Below are 5,686 nucleotides of genomic sequence, written 5' to 3' on the forward strand. Positions count from 1 at the left end.
CTCCCCAAGGTGAGACACTTGGTCGAATAAAGCCCTTATCTAGGAGATTTTTCAACTGCTCTTTAAGCACTTTCAACTCTGTTGGTGCCATTCTATATGGCGGAATGGATATAGGACGAGTATATGGAAGAACATCTATACCAAAGTCTATCTCTCTCTCAGGAGGGACTACGGGTAGATCATCTGGGAAGAGTTGGAAACTCTTTTACTACTGGAACTGACTGAATAAGAGGTATCTCAACACTAGAGTCATTAACTCGGACTAAGTGATAGACACACCCCTTGGAAACTAACTTTCTTACCTTAAGCTACAAAATGAAAAGACCCTTAGGCACTACTGAATTACTTTTCCACTCTTAGACTAGTACATTTGGGAACTGAAACTTATCAACTCGAGTTTTACAATCAACTGAGGCATAACAGCATGAAGCCAGTCCATACCAAGAATGACATCAAAATCTACCATGTCTAACTCAATTAAATGAGCCATGGTACTCTTGTGATTGACAAAAATGGTACAATCACGATACACTCTCTCTACTAGAATAGACTCACCAACAGGTGTAGAGACACTGAAGGGTTCACTAAGTTAATCAGGAATAACATCAAAATTCATAGCAACATATGGAGTTACAAAACATAAACTTGCTCCTGGATCTAGAAAAGCATAAACATTAGAGTCCAATATTTAGATCATACCAGTGACAACATCTGGCGAATCCTCTTGCACTTGGCGATTGGTGATAGCATATAGGCAGTTTGATCCTCCGCCAGTATCTGAAGTAGCCCCTCTAGGTGCATCTCTATCTGGTGGAGCAACTGAAGAAGACTGGGCTCTATTGCCCGTATTACCATTACCTTGCTTGTTCTTTGGACACCCTCACATAAAATGCCCATTCTGACCACACTTGAATCAACCAGTGGATCCCTCACGACAAGTACCTAAGTGGTTGCTACCACACTTACCACAAGCAGGAGGCTTACTACCTCCTTGCGCCACACTACCCTGAGAATATACAGGCTTGGCTCTGAAATTCTGACTATTTTACTCACTTTTGTTCTTAGGTGTAGGTGCACTAGCAGACAATGGAGTAGGTCCCTTCTGTTTTTGTTGGAAGGATGACCGGTTGGCATTACTCTTCTGCTGCCCAAACTCATTCCATGTCTTTGCCCTCTTGTTCTGAAACTCCTCCATATCCCTCAACTTTTCTTCCTTAACCTGTTGCCCACAGACTATCAACCTTGAGATATCCATGTCACCTATCAGTATTGCAGCCTTACCTTTCTTACTCGACACATGAGACAACCCATCAACAAACAAGCTCATTCTACTCCTCATGTCTGCAACCATCTCCGAAGCATAACCGAACAGTTGGGTGAACTTCAACCCATACTCATGAACACTTAGTGACTCTTTCTTAATGGTAAGTAACTATCGTACCTTAGCCTCTTTCAGTTCTCGGGGAAAGAAATGCCCCGAGAAGGCCTCCTCAAAACAAGCCTAACTCGTAGGTGGTGCATCATCAGCTCGATTTTTCTTCCATTGATCGAACCAAATCCTAGCGACACCCTTCGTTTGGTATGCAGCTAGTTCCACCCTCTCAGTATCAGTAACATGCATGACATCAAATACCTTTTGCAGCTTCTTAATAAATGTCAAGATGTTAAAGATAGTATAAAAATTGAAGCTAGAAAATTGTATGACTTGCATAATTCTAATAGAATGAATGTAGTACGTAATGAAGAGCCTCAAAGTTCTAGGAGTAGATATAATGAAGATGATCTTGATGATATGATAGATTGTTATCTTGAACTTTCTCATAATGATAGAAATGATTTTGATGCATATATTAATCAAAATATAGAACCTACTACTGTTGATCTTCTAGAATGGTGGAGCAATCGCGGGAAGAGATTTCCAAAGCTTCAACCGGTTGCTCGAGATGTGTTAGCTATTCAAGCATCTTCAGTAGCTTCGGAAGGCGCTTTCAGTGCAACAAGATTTCAAATTGGAGAGCATATATATTCATTAGCAGCAGATAGCTTGGAGATATCGGTACTATTTAGAGATTGGATTAATGGAGAGAGAAGAAGTTATGGTCGTCCACCTTTACCGACCAAATTTGAAAATGATGTTGATGAAATAATGCAAGATTTTAGTGACGACGACATTGATGCAATGGAGGAACTATCTAGTCAACCAATTCCGGAGCATGTTACTAGAGAAATGTTAAATGATTTAAAAAAACGATTTCCTTGGTAGCATGAACTATTAAATTTAAATGTCTATTAGTATGAGTATGATAATTCGAGGTCTAATTCAAACAGAACCCTTCCTAGAAGGTGGCTATGTAGATTAGATTTTTTAATACTTTACTAATATTTTGTAACTAAACTTGTACTATTTAATTAATATTAATAATAGTATAGGCTATTCGCCTTAATTTTTTTTTATTATTGTCTTAAATCTAAATTTTCAAACTTTTAAAGTGTTAAATTTAAACTTTTATAGTTTTAAAGTTTGAAATTTAAATTTTCAAACTTTTAAAGTGTGAAATTTTATAGTTTTATAGTTTTAAAGTTTGAATTTAAATTTTCAAACTTTTAAAGTGTGAAATTTAAACTTTTATAGTTTTATAGTTTTAAAGTTTGAATTTAATATTTCAAACTTTTAAAGTGTGAAATTTAAACTTTTATACTTTTATAGTTTGAACGTTTGTAGTTAAAACTTTAAAAGTATAAATTTTTAACTTTAAAATTATAAAAGTTTTAATATTATTTGAGTAATGTACCTAATTTTTTAAATTTTAATAATTAATTAATTTATTTTAAATTATAGCCATTGGGACTCGGTTTCCGGTCCGGTCCGGGACGGGTATACATATTTTTTTCGGAACTACCGGTTCCAGTTCGTCCAAGTTCCGATTCGGACCCGGCCCGTGGTGCCTGGTTTCGTTCTGATTCTGGTCCTTCCCAGTTCGGTAGTCCCGGTTTCGGTCTCGTTGCCATGCTTACCAGTGAGTTTTGCAGGAACTAGGCATGTTGATTGGTCTAGTTGGATACGGTTTGAGCCAATAATTGGATCGCATTCTGGAGCTCTACATTCATAACCTCATGGTTCGGGATCGGAGGAACTGCATCATAATTTGGTGTGTTAGCTCTGCGAGGAAGCATGATCTAAAATGAATAACGAAAGATTAGAAAGGAGAAGTGGAATCACACTTTACGCACGATAGGAATAACAAAAGAAGTGGAGTTTTTCTTAGAACACCTATTAGCCTTCCCATCATAGGTGTGACACGCTTCACACTCATAAGAGACTCTACTTACTGTGGCTTTCAGACACCCTAGAACTCTTGAACCTAATGCTTTGATACCAAGTTTTTCACGCCCCGAGGCTACCTCTTAGAAGCGATACGGTGCTAAGTATCACGAGTAACCCCAGGCTAACCTATGGCCTGAAATATATATACAAGTTCAGTTAAATTATGCATTGTGCAGAAGCTAAAAACAGTTAATGGTTGAAATAGGGAAAAACCCACAAGTCTTAATACATCAAATATATGAAGAGTATAGTGAGGACAGAAACAACACTTAACAACTTGAGCTGAATCTGCTCTATGTGTTAAATCCTCTAAGTGAATTGAGTTGCTGGGAAATTCCCACAGCTAACTCTAACAAGATTGAAACTTAAAAGTAAAGACTAAAAATGAAAGCTAACATGCAACTGATATACTGAGTAACTCAAAATAGTGATAATTATTTGAGAATGCAACATACATATACTGAAAGATATGGCATTCAAATTCTGAAACATAATTTTCTGACTGATTTACCAAGCAAGTATAATTCATGAAATACTAATAATTAACACAAGCTAGGGTTCTTAGTTGTATACATGGGATTATACTAATTCTCCAAGAAATATGTCATCAATAACATAGAAACTATAACAACTAAATTTCAATGGATCCCTAAGATTTAAGAACCCTAGGTGTGAACACTATATGGAGAAACTGAAGATTTGACTGAAATCTAGGGATATAATGGGTGAAAGGAACCCAATAGTGTTTTACCACATACCTGGTGGAGAAAACTATTGAGACATTCTTTGGATTTCGGGACTGAACTTGAAGAAGACCTCTGCTTGTTCTTGGGAGAAAATGTCGCCTCTTTCTCTTCTTTCCTTCTAAGTTGGATGATTTTAGAAGAATGAGGTTTTTAGGTAGTTTCTGACTAGATTACTAGGCTTAGACTGAGTAAAACGAAGTTTAAGCACCAAACAACGCAGTTTAAGTGGAAAATTCATAGGGGAAATGAACAATGCGACCCTAACTTAAATGCTGAGAAGTGACTTTAAGAGGGGCTTCACGGGCAGTCATGGTCACCACGACCCATCTAGTAGGTTGTGAAGGTTCCTTGCCTGATAGGGCTTCACTAAAATGAGTATAAATTTTTATTCCCGACATGGAATTAGGTAAACTCGGCGGCATTTAGAAGAGGACTCAAAGTTCTTTAGTTTGATAGATCATGGACCACCTAATTCATTTTGTGCTGAAAGATATGATCGTTTCATGTTGACCAAAACTCAAAACCTAACAATCCTCTTTCACGAATGACTTCACGGTCCGTATAAAGCTCCACAGACCATTTAGGCATCTGTGGTCCTTTAGATTGACCTTGGATGCAACCTACTTGACAGGTTGACTTGTAAAAACTCCTAGACGGGCCATCGAAGTCACCACGGGAAGCCTTGGATACTCTCTCACGACATAGTTAACAGACCCTAATCCCCTACACAGACCGTCTAGGGTGTCGTGAATGGTCTATGGTCCATTTTGGATTCGTGGATAGGCCTAATTTCCCCTTTTAGACATTTCTCAAAGTCCGAGGTGTTACAAAGGGCATAAGCCACAACTAGCAAAATGGACCCGAGGGTGTTTCAACTCCGAAGAGGATCTCAAGTAGGCTCCAGGCCACCGTGTATCGATATCCACTCCCAAGGGTATCACAAAGAGGCTCCAAGTCCGAGGTACTCCAATCCTGAGAAAGCACACATCCTCCGGTAAATGCCTTAAAGTCGTTGAAGTAAGGAGTGTTGACATATAGACTAATAAGTTGCGCAAATGACAAAACGCAGGCTCAAACTATCAGACCCAAGTCTGCTATCCAGTCTACAAGGGGCTAGTCTGTTCGAGTAGCATTGGAGACATACCAAAGTCATAAGGTTCATAAGTCTAAGGCAACACTAGCTTATCTTTTACTAAGGCCAAACATGCTTTAAGAAACATGTAGTAAAACAAGTAAATCATACACATACAACCCCAACTAATCATGGTACTATCCTTAGAACAGTAGTAATCAACCCTAAATCATGGTTTCTACGAGAAAAGTAGGAATAACTAGGTACCCGCTCCTAATTCACACCGATTATCATGAATTTACATACTCATCCTCAATATAAATAGAAAGAAATTTGTAGCCTACATGTAGGCTAATCGTTCCAAATCATAAAAATGGAATTTTTACCTCCTGAACAACCTCTGAACACTGCCACACTATCAAGAAATGGATCACAACGTCAATATGGTCTTTTAGACACCAAAATCACCCAAAATGGAGACATACCATTTTAGAGTCAAATGGGAATCATGGGATCTGTGCTGGAAATTTTGGAATTGCTTCC

Source organism: Solanum stenotomum, chromosome 5 (genome assembly GCF_019186545.1).
Source record: "Solanum stenotomum isolate F172 chromosome 5, ASM1918654v1, whole genome shotgun sequence".
NCBI lineage: Eukaryota > Viridiplantae > Streptophyta > Magnoliopsida > Solanales > Solanaceae > Solanum > Solanum stenotomum.